A 23,668-nucleotide genomic window follows, 5' to 3' on the forward strand; every position below is an offset into this window, starting at 1 on the left:
ACATGACATTCCTCTCAGACAGTTAAAGGAGCCCACGGCCTTGTTCGCCCTGGATGGTAGTCCTCTCCCCAGGATTCAGCGTGAGACGCTACCTTTAACCCTCACTGTTTCTGGTAATCATAGTGAAACCATTTCTTTTTAAATTTTTCGTTCACCTTTTACACCTGTTGTTTTGGGCCATCCCTGGCTAGTTTGTCATAATCCTTCCATTAATTGGTCTAGTAATTCTATCCTCTCCTGGAACGTCTCTTGTCATGTGAAATGTTTAATGTCTGCTATCCCTCCTGTTTCCTCTGTCTCTTCTTCACAGGAGGAGCCTGGTGATTTGACAGGGGTGCCGGAGGAATATCACGATCTGCGCACGGTGTTCAGTCGGTCCAGGGCCACCTCTCTTCCTCCACACCGGTCGTATGATTGTAGTATTGATCTCCTTCCGGGAACCACCCCCCCCCGGGGTAGACTATACTCTCTGTCGGCTCCCGAACGTAAGGCTCTCGAAGATTATTTGTCTGCAGCTCTTGACGCCGGTACCATAGTCCCCTCCTCCTCTCCCGCCGGAGCGGGGTTTTTTTTTGTCAAGAAGAAGGACGGGTCTCTGCGCCCCTGCATAGATTATCGAGGGCTGAATGACATAACAGTGAAGAATCGTTATCCGCTTCCTCTTATGTCTTCAGCCTTCGAGATCCTGCAGGGAGCCAGGTTTTTCACTAAGTTGGACCTTCGTAACGCTTACCATCTCGTGCGCATCAGGGAGGGGGACGAGTGGAAGACGGCGTTTAACACTCCGTTAGGGCACTTTGAATACCGGGTTCTTCCTTTCGGCCTCGCTAACGCTCCAGCTGTCTTTCAGGCATTAGTCAATGATGTCCTGAGAGACATGCTGAACATCTTTGTTTTCGTTTACCTTGACGATATCCTGATTTTTTCACCGTCACTCCAGATTCATGTTCAGCACGTTCGACGTGTCCTCCAGCGCCTTTTAGAGAATTGTCTTTTTGTGAAGGCTGAGAAGTGCACTTTTCATGCCTCCTCCGTCACATTTCTCGGTTCTGTTATTTCCGCTGAAGGCATTAAGATGGATCCCGCTAAGGTCCAAGCTGTCATTGATTGGCCCGTCCCTAAGTCACGCGTCGAGCTGCAGCGCTTTCTCGGCTTCGCGAACTTCTATCGTCGTTTCATCCGTAATTTCGGTCAGGTGGCAGCTCCTCTCACAGCCCTTACTTCTGTCAAGACGTGCTTTAAGTGGTCCGTTTCCGCCCAGGGAGCTTTTGATCTCCTCAAGAATCGTTTTACATCCGCTCCTATCCTTGTTACACCTGACGTCTCTAGACAGTTCGTTGTCGAGGTTGACGCGTCAGAGGTGGGAGTGGGAGCCATCCTTTCTCAGCGCTCCCTCTCTGACGACAAGGTCCACCCATGCGCGTATTTTTCTCATCGCCTGTCGCCGTCGGAACGTAACTATGATGTGGGTAACCGCGAACTGCTCGCCATCCGGTTAGCCCTAGGCGAATGGCGACAGTGGTTGGAGGGGGCGACCGTTCCTTTTGTCGTTTGGACTGACCATAGGAACCTTGAGTACATCCGTTCTGCCAAACGACTTAATGCGCGTCAGGCGCGTTGGGCGCTGTTTTTCGCTCGTTTCGAGTTCGTGATTTCTTATCGTCCGGGCTCTAAGAACACCAAGCCTGATGCTTTGTCTCGTCTCTTCAGTTCTTCAGTAGCCTCCACTGACCCCGAGGGGATTCTCCCTGAGGGGCGTGTTGTCGGGTTGACTGTCTGGGGAATTGAGAGGCAGGTAAAGCAAGCACTCACTCAAACTCCGTCGCCGCGCGCTTGTCCTAGGAACCTTCTTTTCGTTCCCGTTCCTACTCGTCTGGCCGTTCTTCAGTGGGCTCACTCTGCCAAGTTAGCCGGCCACCCTGGCGTTCGGGGTACGCTTGCTTCCATTCGCCAGCGTTTCTGGTGGCCCACCCGGGAGCATGACACGCGTCGTTTCGTGGCTGCTTGTTCGGTCTGCGCGCAGACTAAGTCCGGTAACTCTCCTCCTGCCGGCCGTCTCAGGCCGCTTCCTATTCCCTCTCGACCGTGGTCTCACATCGCCTTAGATTTTGTCACCGGACTGCCTTCGTCAGCGGGGAAGACTGTTATTCTTACGGTTGTCGATAGGTTCTCTAAGGCGGCTCATTTCATTCCCCTTGCTAAGCTTCCTTCTGCTAAAGAGACGGCACAAATCATCATCGAGAATGTTTTCAGAATTCATGGCCTTCCGTCAGACGTCGTTTCGGACAGAGGTCCGCAATTCACGTCTCAATTTTGGAGGGAGTTTTGCCGTTTGATTGGGGCTTCCGTCAGTCTCTCTTCCGGCTTTCACCCCCAGTCTAACGGTCAAGCAGAACGGGCCAATCAGACTATTGGTCGCATCTTACGCAGTCTTTCTTTTCGCAACCCTGCGTCTTGGTCAGAACAGCTCCCCTGGGCAGAATACGCCCACAACTCGCTTCCTTCGTCTGCGACCGGGCTATCTCCTTTTCAGAGTAGCCTCGGGTACCAGCCTCCGTTGTTCTCATCTCAGTTCGCCGAGTCCAGCGTCCCCTCCGCTCAGGCTTTTGTCCAACGTTGCGAGCGCACCTGGAAGAGGGTCAGGTCTGCACTTTGCCGTTATAGGGCGCAGACTGTGAGAGCTGCTGATAAGCGTAGAACTAAGAGCCCTAGATATTGTCGCGGTCAGAGAGTTTGGCTCTCCACTCAGAACCTTCCCCTTAAGACGGCTTCTCGCAAGTTGACCCCGCGGTTCATTGGTCCATTCCGTATCTCTCAGGTCATTAATCCTGTCGCAGTGCGACTTCTTCTTCCGCGATATCTTCGTCGCGTCCACCCGGTCTTCCATGTCTCCTGTGTTAAGCCCGTTCTTCGCGCCCCCGCTCGTCTTCCCCCCCCCCCCCCCCATCCTTGTCGAGGGCGCACCTATCTACAGGGTCCGTAAAATCTTGGACATGCGTCCTCGGGGCCGTGGTCATCAGTACCTAGTTGACTGGGAGGGGTACGGTCCTGAGGAGAGGAGTTGGGTTCCCTCTCGGGACGTGCTGGACCGTGCGCTGTTTGATGATTTCCTCCGTTGCCGCCAGGTTTCCTCCTCGAGTGCGCCAGGAGGCGCTCGGTGAGTGGGGGGGTACTGTCATGTACTGTCATGTTGTCTTGTCTCTGTCCTTTCCCTTCACCCTGTCTCCCTCTGCTGGTCGTGTTAGGTTACCTTTTCTCCCCCGCTTTCCCCCAGCTGTCCCTTGTCTCCTCTAACTACCCATTCACCCCGTTCCCCACCTGTTCCCTTTTTTCCCTCTGATTAGGTCCCAATATCTCTCTCTGTTTCTGCTCCTGTCCTTGTCGGATTCTTGTTTGTTTGTGTCATTCATGCCTGAACCAGACTGTCGTCATGTTTGCTGTAACCTTGTCCTGTCCTGTCGGAATCTGCCGGTCCATCTGAGCCTACCTATGTTTGGTAATTAAAGAAGCTCTGTTTAAGTTGATTCGCTTTTGGGTCCTCATTCACGCACCGTAACATACGGCCTCTGCCAGTTCATGGGACAGCAGAGGAATGTCCATTTGATCCCTCTGTGCCAGAGAGAGCTTAGGGAGTTCTACGAACAAGACCTGAGCACACATAGGATCACACAGTTCTGCCCTATACAACTCAGTATAGAAGTCCACAGTCCGCAACCCCATCTCCCCCACCACAGAGGTCACCCGCCCATCAGACAGCCGTAGACAACGCATACCCTTAGCTTCACTGCTCTGTCTTTCCAAACCAAAGAAGGAGGAGCTGGGAGCATCCATCTCCTTTAGCATGGAGACCCTAGCACTTACAAATGCTCCCTTTGCTTTAACCTGGAAAATACTGCCCATGTCCCTATATAAGGCCTACATTGCCATGCCCCACCATCACTACCTCCATCTCACTAATACTGCGCTTGAGTTCTCCTAATACTCTCCTAGCCTCTGAGGATGAGAGAGCTGTATAATGTTGACAGAAATGCCGAATATGGACATTCCCCACATCCCACCATTGACTCAGAGACTCATACTCCTCTCTTCGCTGCCCCCACCTTTCCCCAAAAAATCTGTCAACCTGAGCAAAAAGTAGTATCTTGTAAGAGCTTTACATTAGACTTCCAATAGGATGCCTGCCGAGGTCCTGGTGAAAGGCCCTGGTGAAATAAACAGCCGAACCATGGTTATGTGGTGATGTGGGCTGCACTCACCCTAGCCCCAAAGACCTTCACCCATGTATACTGTCTTGTGTGGGGATGTTTAGTTCTCCAAACATCCACTAGGTCGAACTGATTAACAAATGATGTCCCTTAACACTCCCACTGACCCTGAATGAGGCTCTTATCCGTGTCTGTCTTTCGTAAAATCCATTGTACAGTTCCAGGCCCCGCCGACCATCAGCGTTTCCTCAGGCGCTACCTGTGAAAGAGTTCCTGTCTAAGACTCCCAAATAGAACCCCCCTCTCTCTCCCTGTGTTAGGCGCATACACATTTTTAAAGACAAAACCCATGTTGACAATTTCTACTTTTACAATAAGCAGCCTACCCCTACACGCTTTCTTTGAGCCATTAAGCGAGCTTACCCCAAAGATTCTCCATAAGAGGTGGGAGAAAAGCCATCAAAAAAAGAGACCAATAGCAAAGCTAAAAAAAAACACTGCCAGAAAGAAACTATTAATCTAAACAGTGTCTGAAGGTAGACCTTTACACACTGTTGTGACCCACTTCCTCAACCTAAACCGTTTCCTGGGTGAGAGGACACCATGGCCCTCATTTTTCATAGCGTGTTGTACCGATCTTACAAACTTTCTCAGATCAGAAAAAAAACCTAGATTAACTTATTTCCTCTTGGTCTCATTCAGGAACCTTGTCAGTTCCCTCATCGTATACTTTGACCCTTCTGCTTGACTGGCTGTCAGCTCCGGACCTATTGAAGAGGAGTTTGAAAAAGTGGCCACTTCATCATGCTCTTCCTCAGACTCACTTCACACCTCCTCATCTCCATCTCCCATCCCGACCCCTGCGTTTCCTCTCCGGTCATTCCTCCCGCCAGGCAAAGGTTCCTTGGGGCCTTTGATCACACCAGCTTCTCCCCTCCCACCTCCTTTCTCCTCCCCCTTTTTCCTTTACCTCTTGACATCCTCCTCCTCCTCCTCCTCCCCCCCCCTAGTCTCTTACACTTCCCCACTATACTCTCCTCATCCACTATCACTACCTGACTATACCCAGCCTCATCTACACCCCCATCTATAGCATGACTACACCCAGCCTCATCTACACCCCCATCTATAGCATGACTAGGCTCAGCCTCAGCTACGCCACCATCTCTAGCCTGACTAGGGTCAGCCTCATCTACACCACCATGTATAGCATGACTAGACCCAGCCTCATCTACACCACCATCTATAGCATGACTAGACCCAGCCTCATCTACACCACCATCTATAGCATGACTAGACCCAGCCTCATCTACACCACCATCTATAGCATGACTAGACCCAGCCTCATCTACACCCCCATCTATAGCATGACTAGACCCAGCCTCATCTACACCCCCATCTATAGCATGACTAGGCTCAGCCTCATCTACACCACCATCCATAGCATGACTAGACCCAGCCTCATCTACACCCCCATCTATAGCATGACTAGACCCAGCCTCAGCTACACAACCATCTATAGCATGACTAGACCCAGCCTCATCTACACCCCCATCTATAGCATGACTAGGCTCAGCCTCAGCTACGCCACCATCGACTAGGCTCAGCCTCATCTACACCACCATCCATAGCATGACTAGGCCCAGCCTCATCTACACCACCATCTCTAGCCTGACTAGGCCCAGCCTCATCTACACCACCATCACTGGCATGACTAGGCTGCCTGCGTCTCATTGTCCCCTGCACATTGACCTCGATTTCCCCCACTGGGTGTGCGTGTACCCTCACCTTGTCTACGGCCTTTATGTGGGCACGCAAAGCTCTTATGCTCCAAATACCCACACCCAAAACACCATGGACTGTCTGTGTTTGCAAACCCTGTGTAGAGCCATACCTCACTTTAAAATGCACATTAGGCCAAGGTTGCTCATTGTTATTCAGAAACATTAACACACCTCCGGAACTAAACAACATGCTTTAAGGAAAGCCTGAAGACGGTACACGAAAAGCGCTAGCAAACTTACCAAAACGACTCAGCTCTTTCCTGATTTGATCATCCGTAATAAACAGAGGCACATTTGCAACCACCACCCTTGTCGAAGGGGTAGAAAGAGTCGAAATTGGCACCAACACACCCCTTACAAATATTCCACTAGCAATTAGCCTACCAATCAAATGTGCTCTTTTCATGAACACAACCACAGCTTTGTTCATTCTTGAAGCAGAATGTGTAAATTCAGCATCTACCTGTTCACCGACCGCGAGCAGAACCCCCTCCACTTTAACTCCATTCTCAGGAACACACCTGAATCCATGCCGTAACAACAGGGTCTCCTCCACGCTAGGCTGAGAAGCCATCGCGCACACCACACCTTCCAAACCCCAGGAAACTAATACCTGTGGAAACCGCTAAAACAAATAGTGCATTAACTCTCCACCATAGAACATAAAAACTGAAAGATAAGACAGAATCAAGAAAATAAGTTTGGACAGAGCCCTCCACACCAAACACTCACATAAAACTCCCAGCGTGCACTGCGAGAGAGAGAGAGAGAGAGAGAGAGAGAGAGAGAGAGAGAGAGAGAGAGAGACCAAGCAGCAGCTGGCCAGCGCTACGTTGTAACTTCTGAACATATCCATGGTTGATAACCTTGTTCAGTAAGTAATTTTATTTCAATAGACAGTGTGAAATATAAAATACTAATCTTCTCTTCCTCTCCTACTCTACTCCTCTCCTCCTCCTCTCCTCATCCTCCTCTCCTACTCTACTTCTCCTCTCTTCCTCCTCCTCTCCTCCTCCTCCTCCTCCTCCTACACTACTCCACTTCTCCTTATTTCCTCCTCTCTTCCTCTTCCTCTTCCTCCTCCTCCTCCTCTTCCTCTTCCTCTTCCTCTTCCTCTTCCTCTTCCTCTTCTCCTCTCCTCTTCCTCCTCTCCTCAACCTCTCCACCTCCTCCTCTGCTCTTCCTTTACTCTTCCTCCTCTTCTCCTCCTCTCCTCCTCCTCCTCCTCTTCTTCTCCTCCTCCTCTCCTCTGTTCTCTAGTCTGGTATGATAATTTCCACACAATCTGGTCTAATCGATTCTGCCCGTTTAATATCTTGTTCTGGTATATCTTTCTCTTGTAAAGCACATCCAACAGGTTCCTTTCACTGTGCTAGCACTACTACTGCTACAGATGGGCATTCTACAATATCACTATGGTAACACTACTACTGCTACAGATGGGTATTCTACAATATCACTGTGGTAACACTACTACTGCTACAGATGGGTATTCTACAATATCACTATGGTAACTACTACTTCTGCAGATGGGTATCCTACAATATCACTATGGTAACACTACTATTGCTGCAGATGGGTATTCTACAATATCACTATGGTAACACTACTACAGATGCGTATGCGCATGGGTATTTCTGTATCAATCATGATTTGCAATCCACAACTAGGCAATCAACACAGCACGTAACCTGTCTGGAATAAGCAAAGGGTGGAAGGAAATGGAGATATGACCATATATGTCCAGTAAAATCAAAAATATGGACAGATATGGACACTCAATAAAGACTATTTGACCTTCTAATGTGAATCATAAAATTCCAATCAGGTTCTTCATTTGAGATATTTGGTTTGATGTCCTGTTTAGGGAAAATGGAGATTCAGTTCTCTGTGGTAAATTAACTTCAGAGTCATTTGAAGGAAGAGATGAAGAGGTGAACGGATGCAATATCAAGTAGTTCATTATGGTTAACTACCGCAAAAATGTCTGATCTAACACACATACACACACAGTCTGATCTAACACACATACACACACAGTCTGATCTAACACACATACACAGACAGTCTGATCTAACACACATACACACACAGTCTGATCTAACACACATACACACACAGTCTGATCTAACACTCTCCCTCTCTCTCTCGCCCTCTCTCTCTCTCTCTCTCTTTCGTTCTCTCTCTCTCTCTTTCATTCGCTCTCTCTCTCCCCCTCTCTCTCTCGCCCTCTCTCTCTCTTTCGTTCTCTCTCTCTCTCTCGACCTCTCTCTCTCTTTCGTTCTCTCTCTCTCTTTCATTCTTTCTCTATTGCTCTCTCTCTCTCTTTCTCCCTGTCTTTCTCTCTGTACCAGGGGTTGACTGGGACAAAACTTTAGCCCTGGCATTTCAGCCACACCAGTCTACATAACCGTGCTTGCACTCTGTACACTTAGTGCACAAAATATTAAAAACACCTAATTTTGAGTTGGACCCCTGGCACCTTCTACCATACCCTGTTCAAAGGCACTTAAATATTTTGTCTTGCCTATTTACCCTCCTCCTCATCCTCCTCTCCTCATCCTCCTCTCCTCATCCTCTCTTCTAGTCCTTCTCTCCTCAAGGCTTAAAAATCCTTCTTTAACTTAAGGATCGGCGTTCCGTCAACGGGACAGTTGTAAATCGTGCAGCACGTTATATCAAATTGCAGATTTTAGAGAAACAACAAATGTCGGTACATAGAAGTGTCTTACATTGGCAGAATTTTTTTTCGTTAATATAACTGCGAAAAAATGCCCTGCTATTGTTTGAGGAGAGCGCCTAACAGCAAAACACTTTTTTCAACGCAATAGGTTTGATAAATTCACCTCTGAAGGTGAAATGTGTACTTACATTCTGATATCTTGCTCTGATTTATCATCCACAGGGTCCCAGAGATAACATGAAGTGTTGTTTTGTTAGATAAAATCATTTTTTGTGTCCTTAAAAGGTCCATATGGCATGCACGATCGATTTTGTATTTCCACTCGTTCAATTTGCAAAGAAAGGAATCTGTGAAAATCTCCCGCTAAACGTTGTTTGAACGAGTCAAATCACTTTCGTATGCATTCCTCAGAGATCCTAGAACGTAACCAGACTTCACTATTTCATTAGGGGTATATCCTATAGGACACCATATTTGGAGAGCGACGCCTTCATGGCACGCCAATGACGCAGGTGGGCATCACTTGAATGACTGTATCTTTTTCAAATAAGCACCAATCAAGGTCAAACAAAGCTAGCTAGATAGCCGATGATATAAAAAATATCCTGTGGCATTCTGCATTAGCATCGAATAGCCCCCGTGATATGCAACTTTTCAGGGAAGTTAGGAACAAATATACACAGGCAGTTAGAAAAGCTAAGGCAAGCTTTTTCAAACCGAAATTTGCATCCTGTAATACTAACTCAAAAAAGTTCTGGGACACTGTAAAGTCCATGGAGAATAAGAGCACCTCCTCCCAGCTGCCCACTGCTCTGAGGCTAGGAAACAGTGTCACCACCGATAAATCCACTATAATTGAGAATTTCAATAAGCATTTCTTGACGGCTGGCCATGCTTTCCAAATGGCTATCCCAACCCCGGTCAACTGCACGGCACCCTCCACAGCAACCCGCCAAAGCCCCCACCATTTCTCCTTTACCCAAATCCAGATAGCTGATGTTCTGAAAGAGCTGCAAAATCTGGACCCCTACAAATCAGCCGGGCAAGACAATCTGGACCCTCTCTTTCTAAAATTATCTGCCAGAATTGTTGCAACCCCTATTACTAGCCTGTTCATCCTCTCGTTCGTATCGTCTGAGATTCCCAAAGATTAGAAAGCTGCCGCGGTCATCCCCCTCTTCAAAGGGGGTGACACTCTAGACCCAAACTGCTACAGACCTATATCTATCCTACCCTGTCTTTCTAAGGTCTTCGAAAGCCAAGTCAACAAACAGATTACCTACCATTTTGAATCCCACCGTACCTTCTCCGCTATGAAATCTGGTTTCAGAGCTGGTCATGGGTGCACCTCAGCCATGCTCAAGGTCCTAAACGATATCTTAACCGCCATCGATAAGAGACATTACTGTGCAGCCGTATTCATCGACCTGGCCAAGGCTTTCGACACTGTCAATCACAACATTCTTATTGGCAGACTCGACAGACTTGGTTTCTCAAATGATTGCCTCGCCTGGTTTACCAATTACTTCGCTGATAGAGTTCAGTGTGTCAAATCGGAGGGCCTGTTGTCCGGACCTCTGACAGTCTATGGGGGTGCCACAGGGTTCAATTCTCGGGCTGACTCTCTTTTCGTTATACATCAATGTAGCTCTTGCTGCTGGTGATTCCTGATCCACCTCTACGCAGACGACACCATTCTGTATACTTCTGGCCCCTCCTTGGACACTGTGTTAACTAACCTCCAGACGAGCTTCAATGCCATACAAATCTCTTTCCGTGGCTTCCAACTGAACTAAATGCATGCTATTCAATCGATCACTGCCCGCACCTGCTCGCCCGTCCAGCATCACTGCTCTGGACGGCTCTGACTTAGAATACGTGGACAACTACAAATACCTGGGTGTCTGGTTAGACTGTCAACTCTACTTCCAGACTCACATCAAGCATCTCCAATCCAAAATGAAATCTAGAATCGGCTTCCTATATCGCAACAAAGCATCCTTCACTCATGCTGCCAAACATACCCTTGTAAAACTGACCATCCTACCGATCCTCGACTTCGGTGATGTCATCTATAAAATAGCCTCCAACACTCAACAAACTGGATGCAGTCTATCACAGTGCCATCCGTTTTGTCACCAAAGCCCCATACACTACCCACCATTGCAACCTGTATGCTCTCGTTGGTTGGCTCTTGCTTCATACCTGTCGCCAAACCCACTGGCTACAGGTTATCTACAAGTCTCTGCTAGGTAAAGCCCCGCCTTATCTCAGCTCACTGGTCACCATAGCAGCACCCACTCGTAGCACGCACTCCAGCAGGTATATCTCACTGGTCACCCCCAAAGCCATTTCCTCCTTTGGTCGTCTTTCCTTCCAGTTCTTTGCTGCCCATGACTGGAACGAATTGCAAAAATCTCTGAAGCTGGAGACTCACATCTCCCTCACTAGCTTTAAGCACCAGCTGTCAGAGCAGCTCACAGATCACTGCACCTGTACATAGCCCATCTGTAAACAGCCCATCTATCTACCTACCTCATCCCCATACTGTATTTATTTATTTATTTTGCTCCTTTGCACCCCAGTATCTCTACCTGCACATTCATCTTCTGCCGATCTACCATTCCAGTGTTTAATTGCTATATTGTAATTTCTTCGCCACCATGGCCTAATATTTCCTTAACTTACCTCATTTGCACTCACTGTATATAGACTGTTTGTTTTCTTTTGTTCTACTGTATTATTGACTCTATGTTTTGTTTATTCCATGTGTAACTGTGTTGTTGTATGTGTCAAATTGCTATGCTTTATCTTGGCCAGGTCACAGTTGCAAATGAGAACTTGTTCTTAACTAGCTTATCTGGTTAAATAAAGGTGAAATAAATAAAATAAATACCAATTATGAGAAGTCATATGGCAAATTCCAGCAACGCATGGAATTTATTTGATTTTTGCTGTTATATAGTTTGAACAAAGGCTCTGTGCGCCTGTAAGCCTCGCACTATGTCACTCCGTCTTTGCTGTGTGGGTGTGTGAGTTATTCTTGGAAATCTGATGGGAGACATGAATGATTTACAGTTCATGAGGGTTGCCTAATCACACATATGAAGTTCTGGAAATATGTGACTTTTTTTAACCCTGCGAAACAGCCCCTGTGACCCCAATTTAAGGCACTTCCGGTTGGCACAGGAAGCTAAAAGTAAACACATATCCTCATTGGGGAAGGCTTTTACAGAATCCTGAGTTTAAAGTCTTTTAAGAATTGACTGATTTACACAGGATTGAATGCAGTGATTTTCACAAACTGCAGGTTTGGTACATCAAAACACCTTTAGGGTGAATTTAACCACTTCCGGATGCTCCAGGAAGCTTAGAATCGACACAGGTAGACCTCATAGTGCTCTGATGGATTGTCATCGAAGACAGGTTCATAAGGCATTCATAACCCACATAGGCTTCAGGTTGAATTTAGAGGTGCAGGCAATGTATTCCTATGGGGAGAGATGTCATTGCAAACTGTTTGATGTAAACACCTTTTCACTGTTAAGGGTTAATGCCACATGGTCAAGGTTAGACTTGCACAGATCGGGAGGACCTTCCTGTGGTTAAATTGTGCTTCTAAACCTAAAGGTTCTCCCGCTGTCACCCAAAAGCCCCTGAAATTTAGGGCCAGGCTTCATTATGGGCCTATTTTCTTTCTCAGTCGCTGTGCTCAGACCGAGCAAGCTACGGTCAAGTGGGACATCTAGTTGAACTCGGAAAAGCCTAGAGTGTTATGCATGGTAATGCGTTTGTAGGCTCTGTGTGTCTTTAAGCACTGTCTCACTCCATCCTTGCTCTTTGTGTGTGTGTGTGTGTGTGAGTGAGAGAGCTTTTCTTTGACATCTGTTGGGAGAAATTACTGATTTAGAGTTCATGAGGGTTGCCTAATCACACACAGGAAGTTTTGAAAAGATCTGACCTTTTTAACCCCTCAAAACAGCCCATATGACCTCAATTTAAAGGCACTTCTGGTTAACACAGGAAGCTGAAAGTGAACACATATCCTGTTTGGGGTCGGCTCTTACAGAATTTTGAGTTAAGTCTTTACATTACGAACTGCACGAATAACAGAGGGTTGAATGAGTGTGTGTGATTTCAGAAAATCACAGAAATCTCGTTCCGAAACTTTAACGGATTCGTCTGAACACGCCGCAACTGGATTTGTAACTTAAAAAAAAAAACATTTCTTTGACCAATTGTACATTGTACGATCTCTTAAATTACGGTAGATAAATGTCTGGTTCTTTTTTTCCTGACACCGTAGGTTCATGTACTTTGAGGTGAAACTGTCAAATTAGCCCTCTATTTTTTGTTTTTGACCTTTAATCCCAGAAGAATGGCCTTAACTCAAAAAGCGTTGAGGCCTCGATGCCGTCTTGTTTCTGGGCTTACAGCCCATTAGTCCAAACCTATGCTCACCAAGTTTCGTCTTCGAAGTCTTTTCCGTTTAGAGGAAATGGCAATGTCGTGATTGGTGATGTTTTGTACATTTGCAATAAGATACCATTCGCCATCTGGTGGAATTTAGTGAACATTTTATAAAACGGAAACCAAATGTCCGAGAGACTTCGTTCGTTGACTTCCCGAAAGATCTGGTGCACGGGCCGCCGCCGTCTGCGAATTTTACAAACATTCACGGATGTCTAGTAAGGGACGTTTGCAATATGGAGATTCTCATCAATCATACAGTAAATGCCAAAAAGTGCCCTTCATGTATGGAAAACTAAATCAAAGTCCAAGCATACAGATTTGACAATATTCTTGCAGAAAACTGGAATATGAATGTGAATGTCTCATTCACAATTTACCCAAATGTACCTGGAGACTTTACACTAAAAGTCTTGTTGTTCACTCATTTGTCAAGTTATCCATCTGATACTTTGCACATACACTGCTACCATCTTGTGGACACAATCGGAATTACAACCAGAGTGATGGCTAGAACTATGACCTTTCTCTTGCATTTCAAAGATGGTGGTAGAAAAGACAGTTTGGTTTTTTATTCATATTTTCTTCTACCAGATCTAGTGTAATATTCTCCTACATTCAATTGACATTTCCACAAACGTCAAAGTATTTTCTTTCAAATGGTACCAAGAATATGCATATTCTTGCTTCAGGGCGTGAGCTGCAGGAAGTTAGATGTGGGTACGTCATTTAGGTGAAAATTGAAAAAAAGGGGGCTATCCTTCCCCTTCATCTACACTGACTGATGTACATTTAACAAGTTCCATCAATAAGGGATCATAGCTTTCACCACAGTAAATTATTTTAACCCTCTAAGGTCGAAGTCCACAGCCCCGCGGAAATCTAATTAGCATAATGACAAAATACCCATACAAATCTGTCAGTTAAGTTACGGTAGAGATATGTGTTTTTCATTGGATGAGTCTCAACGTACTGCATCCGTCTATGTCGCAATTTCGCATCTGCAGTGAAAGGTGACAGAGCTAGAGCGGTGTTTGTCAGACTGAACAGCTCTGGGAGTGAAGAGACAGGGAGAGAGTGAACAGCTCTGGGAGTGAAGAGACATGGAGACAGTGAACAGCTCTGGGAGTGAAGAGACATGGAGACAGTGAACAGCTCTGGGAGTGAAGAGACATGGACACAGTGAACAGCTCTGGGAGTGAAGAGACATGGAGACAGTGAACAGCTCTGGGAGTGAAGAGACATGGAGACAGTGAACAGCTCTGGGAGTGAAGAGACATGGAGACAGTGAACAGCTCTGGGAGTGAAGAGACATGGAGACAGTGAACAGCTCTGGGAGTGAAGAGACATGGAGACAGTGAACAGCTCTGGGAGTGAAGAGAAATGGAGACAGTGAACAGCTCTGGGAGTAAAGAGACATGGAGACAGTGAACAGCTCTGGGAGTGAAGAGACATGGAGACAGTGAACAGCTCTGGGAGTGAAGAGACATGGAGACAGTGAACAGCTCTGGGAGTGAAGAGACATGGAGACAGTGAACAGCTCTGGGAGTGAAGAGACAGGGAGTTTAGAGCTGACGGAGCAGTCTGTCTTTTCAATTGAAATGGTTTGATTTGCAGTCCCAAAACTCATCCTCACCAACACCAACACAGATCAGTGTAGATTCAAGGTTAAGAGGAGGGACAGATGTACGGTTCATTTAGACCTATATAAAACACACACCTACCACATATATCTATATTCAGCACAGGAGAGCAGGTTCCACAGTTTAAAGCCACAGCTATGCATCAATCTTTCAGTGTAGAAATCATACCCTCGCTTTTCCCACTGATATCTTATGCTTCCATAATATTATAACAGTAATACAATTCTCCCCACCCACCCAAAAAATAAAATATATATATATATATTGAGTAATGAGTGAAGCCAAACCAAAGGCGAATAATAACCCTGCAAAAACTATTCTTTCCAGTTATAAATCCAAAAATGTCATTGAACAAATGCATCGTTGGTTTTATATCAAGTATCCTTATGTAAGTATCCTTGATTGATATATAGGCCTACACACACACACCAAAGCCTTGGTATCATGTATGTTCGTTTTTTTTATTTTTTTTAACAATCGCTAGGACCCATTTCTCAATACTTAGGTCGCTTTTTCAAAACTCTTCACACAGTGAGGACAACTGCAGTCTATGTGGGCTAAACTGTGGATCCTTTTTCATTGCTTTGGCACGAAATGCATTCAATGATTACATCTTTCAAATTTCATGTATTATTTTCTCACTCCGTCACAACCACCACCAAAACCTTATGTGCCTACAGGCCAATTTGCACATGTTTACATACTCTTTTCAAAACTGTTCAACTTAAAGTTTAAAACCTAACATAACACAACATTGAATAAGACAGCCATTTACTACATTTGTACAGTAATACCGTATTGAAATATATTCCAAATCTAAAAAAATAAATACTATCAAAACAATTAGACCAACCACAGCTGATTCCCATTGTAGCTGAACACCTACACAGTTGTTAGTCTTTCAATTTCATTACCATCTATACAAAAGGGGACATTTTAGGATGAATGCTGTACTGTAATGTCAACATGGACCCAGACTGAGATAGAGAAGTGGCTGACAGAGGAAGAAGAGTGGCTGGGAGAGGAAGAGGAGTACGTACGTATGCGTGGTGGAAGACCGAGAGGAAGATCAAGAGCTGTTGTCTCAGATGAGATTAGGGCTACTATAATTGATCATGTAATAAATCATGGTCTATCAATGAGAGAGGCTGAGAGTGCAGCCACATCTGCAACACTCAACAGTGGCATTGTGAGACATTTCCGGCAAAACAACAGGTAAGATGTGCATTCTACAAGAGGAATCTGACTGAACTGCACATTACAGAAGTCAATTAGGCAAAGCCTCCAAAAACCCACTTGTTTTTGTATTTCTGCTTAGGACCCAACTGTTAAAGCCCACAGGCGGGAGGGGTAGGATTTTCACTGCTGTGCAGGAAACTGCAATCGTTGATATGGTCATCAGAAACAATAACATAAAACATATTGAAGCATGTTGCATCACGTCTGCATTCATTCCATGTAACATATATACTGCAGTGAATTCTCAACAGTAGAGAGGTTGTCATTAGTATTATGTAAAGACATTTTACAAAATGAAAACATTGTGTAATGCTACCTGTTAGTGTTTTTTAGGTCATTGTTTTATGAGTGATAAGGTGTGTTTGTTGGGTGACAACCTTCGCTAGTGTTATGGTGGAATGAGTTGATTTGAGACATGTATGAAGTGATTTGTTAGTTTTAGTGCATTTTGGATGTGAAATGAACTGCTGTGCCAAGCTGAAAGTTGGATTAAGAGAACTGTGTGAAGAGTTTTGAAAAATAGACCTAAGTATTAAGAAATGGGTCCTAGCGATTATTTAAAAAAATGTAACATCAGAAGCCTCCTCCCTAAGTTTGTTTTATTCACTGCTTTAGCACACTCTGCCAACCCTGATGTCCTAGCCGTGTCTGAATCCTGGCTTAGAAAGACCACCAAAAACCCTGAAATTTCAATCCAACTATAACATTTTCCACCAAAATAATACTGCCAAAGGGGGCGGGGTTGCAATCTACTGCTGAGATAGCCTGCAGAGTTCTGTACCAATCAAATTTGAGCTTCTACTTCTAAAAATTCACCTTTCCAGAAACAAGTCTCACCGTTGTCGCTTGCTATAGACCACCCTTTGCCCCCAGCTGTGTCCTGGATACCATATGTGTATTGATTACTGTTACGCACAATCGCTCCTTCTCCCCAGACCTGCTCCCTCTCTTCCTGCATCTTGAGATACCTATACCCTTCTCTTCTCCTCCTATAAGGAAGCTAGAAACCATTATACACAGGCAGTTAGAAAAGCCAAGGCTAGCTTTTTCAAGCAGAAATTTGCTTCCTGCAACACTAACTCAAAAAAGTTCTGGGACACTGTAAAGTCCATGGAGAATAAGAACCCCTCCTCCCAGCTGCCCACTGCACTGAGGATAGGAAACACTGTCCCCACCGATAAATCCACTATAATTGAGATTTTCAATAAGCATTTTTCTACGGCTGGCCATGCTTTCCACCTGGCTACCCCTACCCCGGTCAACTGCCCTGCACACCCCACAGATTCCCAAAGATTGGAAAGCTGCCGCGATCATCCCCCTCTTCAAAGGGGGAGAAACTCTAGATCCAAACTGCTACAGACCTATATCTATCCTACCCTGCCTTTCTAAGTTAACAAACAGATTACCGACCATTTCGAATCCCACCGTACCTTCTCCGCTATGCAATCTGGTTTCAGAGCTTGTCATGGGTGCACCTCAGCCACGCTGGTCATGGGCTGGTCATGGGTGCACCTCAGCCACGCTCAAGGTCCTAAACAATATCATAACCGCCATTGAAAAGAGACATTACTGTGCAGCCATATTCATCGACCTGGCCAAGGCTTTCGACTCTGTAAATCACCACATTCTTATCAGCAGACTTAACAGCATTGGTTTCTCAAATGACTGCCTCGCCTGGCTCACCAACTACTTCTCTGACAGAGTTCAGTGTGTCAAATTGGACGGCCTGTTGTCCAGACCTCTGGCAGTCTCTATGGGGGTGCCACAGGGTTCAAATCTCGGGCTCTTGCTGCTTGTGCTTCTCTGATCCACCTCTACACAGACAACACCATCCTGTATACTTCTGGCCCTTCTTAGGACACTGTGTTAACTAACCTCCAAACGAGCTTCAATACCATACAACTATTCTTCCGTGGACTCCATCTGCTCTTAAAAGCAAGTAAAACTAAATGCATGTTCTTCAACCGATCACTGTGCACACCTGCCCGCCATTCCAGCATCACTGCTCTGGACGGTTCTGACTTAGAATATGTGGACAACTACAAATACCTAGGTGTCTGGCTAAACTGTCAACTCTCCTTCCAGACTGTCACGAATCCTGTTTCCTGAGTCTGTTTTTTGCCTATGTTCTGTCCTGGAGAGTTTTTTCCGGCGTCCTGGAACGCACCCTGTCTGGTTGCCGGGCAATGTAGCCAGTTGGGGTTTCTGATTACCCGCACCTGTATCCCATCAGCTATCTGCACACCTGGTCCTGATCATCATCTCTCCTCTTCATAAGCCCGGACCTGACATCCATTCCCTGCCGGATCGTTAGCCATGAACAGTATGTTGTGCCAGAGTATCAGCCTCAAGTTGGATAGAATTTGTTTTGTTGTTTGTTACGTATTGCTTGCCTTGAACTTACCTCCGTTTGTTCTGTCTTCAGTTACTCACCCGGATCATTTACCCCATTCCCGCCTGGTCGTCGGAGGATTCCGCTTCCCCATTGGATCCACCTATTTACTCCCATCAACTCACCACCGCTACCCGCTACGCCACCTGGATATATCTACCCATTCACATTCACTTGTAAATAAATACTCACCTTCTTCCTACTCTCCTTGTCCTGGTTTGCTTCTGGGTTCGATTTTGAAGAATCGTGACACAGACTCACATTAATCCACCTGTCATCTCAGATTTTGAAAATATTCTTTACAGCGAAAGCAATCCAAGCGTTTGTGTAAGTTTATCGATCACTAGACAAAACATTATGAACACCTAGCATCAAAGTAGCTTGGTCACGAAAATCAGAAAAGCAATAAAAATTAATCGCTTACCTTTGATGATCTTCGGATGTTTTTACTCACAAGACTCCCAGTTACACAATAAATGTTCCTTTTTGTTCCATAAAGTTTATTTTTATATCCAAAATACCTCCGTTTGTTTGTCGCGTTATGTTCAGAAATCCACAGGAAAAAGCAGTCACGACAACGCAGACAAATTCCAAATAGTATCCATAATGTCCACAGAAACATGTCAAACGTTTTTTATAATCAATCCTCAGGTTGTTTTTAAAATATATAATCGATAATATATCAACCGCAACTGTCTTTATCAGTAGAAGAGGGAGAGGCAATTTCTGCCCAAACTCGGTTGCGACGTTACCTTTCTCATTAATTTTTCAAAATAAAAGCCTGAAACTATGTCTGAAGACTGTTGACACCTTGAGTAAGCGATAGGAAAGGGAATCTGGTTGATATCCCTTTAAATGGAACAAAGGCACGCTATGGAACATGGATTTTTCAAAATAGAAGCCACTTCCTGGTTTGACTTTCCTCAGGGTTTCGCCTGCAGTATCAGTTCTGTTATACTCACAGACATTATTTTGAGAGTTTTTTCATGCAAATAGTGCCCCCTAGCTTCAAGAGGTTATCTCAGCTCACTGGTCACTGTAGCAGCACCCACCCGTAGCACGTGCTCCAGCAGGTATATCTCACTGGTCACCCCCAAAGCCAATTCCTGCTTTGGCCGCCTTTCCTTCCAGTTATTTGCTGCCAATGACTGGAACGAACTGCAAAAATCACTGAAGCAGGAGACTCATATCTCCCCCACTAGCTGTAAGCACCAGCTGTCAGAGCAGCTCACAGATCACTGCACCTGTACATAGCTCATCCAACTACCTCATCCCCATACTGTATTCATTTATTTATCTTGCTCCTTTGCACCCCAGTATCTCTACTTGCACATTCCTCTTCTGCACATCCTACCATTCCAGTGTTTAATTGCTGTATTGTAATTACTTCGCCACCATGGGCTATTTATTGCCTTACCTCCCTCAACTTACCTCATTTGCACACACTGTATATAGACTTTGTGTGTCTTGTCAGTGTGCGGGGGTGTGTCTTGTTAGTGTGTGGGGGTGTGTCTTGTCAGTGTGCGGGGGTGTGTCTTGTTAGTGTGCGGGGGTGTGTCTTGTCAGTGTGTGGGGGTGTGTCTTGTCAGTGTGCGGGGGTGTGTCTTGTCAGTGTGCGGGAGTGTGTCTTGTCAGTGTGTGGGGGTGTGTCTTGTCAGTGTGTGGGGGTGTGTCTTGTCAGTGTGCGGGGGTGTGTCTTGTCAGTGTGTGGGGGTGTGTCTTGTCAGTGTGAGGGGGTGTGTCTTGTCAGTGTGTAGGGGTGTGTCTTGTCAGTGTGCGGGGGTGTGTCTTGTCAGTGTGTGGGGGTGTGTCTTGTCAGTGTGCGGGGTGTGTCTTGTCAGTGAGCAGGGGTGTGTCTTGTCAGTGTGTGGGGGTGTGTCTTGTCAGTGTGAGGGGGTGTGTCTTGTCAGTGTGCGGGGGTGTGTCTTGTCAGTGTGTGGGGGTGTGTCTTGTCAGTGTGCGGGGTGTGTCTTGTCAGTGTGCAGGGGTGTGTCTTGTCAGTGTGTGGGGGTGTGTCTTGTCAGTGTGCGGGGGTGTGTCTTGTCAGTGTGTGGGGGTGTGTCTTGTCAGTGTGCGGGGGTGTGTCTTGTCAGTGTGTGGGGGTGTGTCTTGTCAGTGTGCGGGGGTGTGTCTTGTCAGTGTAATGGCTGGGTGCAGCGGAGCGGGGGTGTGTTCTCTTGGAGTGAGTTGTGCTGTAAGCAAGTGTGTGTGTCTGTGTGTGTGTGTGTGTGTGTGTGTGTGTGTGTGTGTGTGGTGTGGGGGTGTGTCTTTGGGTGTGGGTGTGTCTTTGGGTGTGTCTTTGGGTGTGTGTGTGTGTGTGTGTGTGTGTCTTTGTCTGTGTGTGTGTGTCTGTGTGTTTGTGTGTGTGTGTGTGTGTGTCAGTGTTTATGTTTCTGTGTGTGTCTTGTGTGTGTGTGTGTGTGTGTGTGTGTGTGTGTGTGTGTGTGTGTGTGTGTGTCTTTGTTAGTGTGTAAGTTTTTGTGTCTATGTGTGTCTTTGTGTGTGTGTGTGTGTGTGTGTCCTTGGGTGTGTGTGTGTCTTTGTGTGTGTTTATGTGTGTGTGTGTGTGTGTGTGTCTTTGTGTGTGTGTCCGTGTGTGTGTGTGTGTGTGTCTTTGTCTGTGTGTGTGTGTCTGTGTGTGTGTGTGTCTTTGTGTGTGTGTCCGTGTGTGTGTGTCTTTGTGTGTGTGTGTGTGTGTGTGTGTCTTTGTGTGTGTGTCCGTGTGTGTGTCTTTGTGTGTGTGTCCGTGTGTGTGTGTGTTTGTGTGTGTCTTTGTGTGTGTGTGCAGAGGCCAGACAGGCACTGCACGTCAGGGACAGCTGTGTGTTGTCAGGTGACCATATCACTGATGGAAACGCTCACTGCCTCATCCCTACTATAAATCTACTACTACTACACACACTCACACACACACACACACACACACACCCTTGTAATTCCACCTCAGATCCAAGCCAACAGGGTAGGTAAGGAGAGATACAGCCATATCATATTAGACAGGGATCTGGTGCATTGTTTTGACGTATCCTCTTTCTAGGGTCGTACATGCTTATAACACGTCTCATCATGCATAATAGCTGCATCACAGTGCATTATGCCTGTAAATATGTTGTACTCGTTTCAGAGGGTCTACGATATAGTACATCAAGACACTAGTCACAGATTATTGTGAAATAGAGATAAATTATTTTTTATCGAAATTCATGACAGGCACCTCAATTTTGTTTTGGCTAACGTTAGCTAGGTGGCTAACTTTAGCTAGGCTAGGGGTTAGAGTTAGGGGTTAAGGTTAGGGTTAGATAACATACTAGCTAAGTAGCTAAAAAGTAGTGAGATGTTGATAAGTTGCTTACTCAGCTTAAATGCTAAAATTGTTCATCTTGTGGTTTCAAATACGCAGCTTTTGGGATGCCAGACCTTCACGTTTAACGTGCAACTATCCTCCCAGACACACTGTCTTCCATTTTCATGTCCTTTTAGTCTTAAAGGGCTACTTCTGTATTTTGTCCCGAGTCAGATGAACTCGTGGATACTCTCTATGTCCAGTACACCCGTAGAAAAACTTGTTCCAAATAGGTTCTTCGGCTGTCCCCTTTTTCGTACCAGGTAGAAACCTTTTTTTTTTTTGTTCGAGGTAGAACCCTTTTGGGTTCCATGTAGAACCCTCTAAGGAAAGGGTTCTACACAGAACCCAAAAAGGATCTACCTGGAACAAAATAGGTTCTTCAAACGGTTCACCTATGGGGACAGCCGAAGAACCCTTTCATAGGTTCTAGATAGCACCTTTTATTCTGAGAGTGTATGAAGGAAGTTAGAGGTAGTTTAGCGAGCCAATGCTAACTAGCATTAGCTCAATGACTGGAAGTCTATGGGCGTCTGATAGCGTGCCAGCAATGCAGAGAGCATTCAGGTAACCTCTTTTGAAAAAATAGCATGTACATCACTAACCGGCCACCTAAAACCTCTACAGTCTTCCTCTCTGAGTTAGCTGCGCTCCTAACATCTGTCTGCCACACCATGGCTAGGGGACTTTACCATTCATGTGACTCGGGATGGGATGTGGTTTTGCCAGAGACATTATGTCCCTGGTGGATTGGTTCAACTTTACACAGCATGTCGACTTCCCCACCTATGACAGAGTACACGGACTTGACCTTGTGCGTACAACTGGCGCGTCTCCCTCCAACCCCTCAGGTCTGGACATACCCATCTCCGACCACAAGGCCATACTGTTCAGTGTGCCCCCCCCCCCCATGCCCAAGCCTACCAAGAAGTGCACCGTCAATTACAGAAACATTAATGTGATAATGCCCTCAAAGTGGGTTTTTGGAGGATATATTAAAACGGGTGTTGTTGGGCCTGAGACGAAGTTGATGGCCTGCAAACGGTGCAATCTGGGTCAACAGAGATCCTGCTCATGGGCCCCAAATCCTTCAACAACAAACTGGGTCAACTCAACATGACTATTGATGGCTGTACAATCCACTCCAAACTCCACAGTCAGGAACCCTAGTGTTACCTTTGACCCCAACTCCACAGTCAGGAACCTTAGTGTTACCTTTGACCCCAACTCCACAGTCAGGAACCTTAGTGTTACCTTTGACCGCAACTCCACAGTCAGGAACCTTAGTGTTACATTTGACCCCAACTCCACAGTCAGGAACCTTAGTGTTACATTTGACCCCAACTCACCAGTCAGGAACCTTAGTGTTACCTTTGACCCCAACTCCACAGTCAGGAACCTTAGTGTTACATTTGACCCCAACTCCACAGTCAGGAACCTTAGTGTTACATTTGACCCCAACTCACCAGTCAGGAACCTTAGTGTTACCTTTGACCCCAACTCACCAGTCAGGAACCTTAGTGTTACATTTGACCCCAACTCCACAGTCAGGAACCTTAGTGTTACATTTGACCCCAACTCACCAGTCAGGAACCTTAGTGTTACCTTTGACCCCAACTCCACAGTCAGGAACCTTAGTGTTACCTTTGACCCCAACTCCACAGTCAGGAACCTTAGTGTTACCTTTGACCCCAACTCCACAGTCAGGAACCTTAGTGTTACCTTTGACCCCAACTCCACAATCGCATACCTTAGTGTTACCTTTGACCCAACTCTGTCTTTTGGATCCCACACCAATTCAGTTTTCTTCCACCTCAAAAACAACTCAGACCCTCTGTCGTTGACCCCACTGCTGAAACCCTCATTCACACCTTTGTCTACTGAAATGAAATGAAATGAAATGAAATCT

This window comes from Oncorhynchus clarkii, chromosome 16 (assembly GCF_045791955.1).
Source record: "Oncorhynchus clarkii lewisi isolate Uvic-CL-2024 chromosome 16, UVic_Ocla_1.0, whole genome shotgun sequence".
In the NCBI taxonomy this organism is placed as follows: Eukaryota; Metazoa; Chordata; class Actinopteri; order Salmoniformes; family Salmonidae; genus Oncorhynchus; species Oncorhynchus clarkii.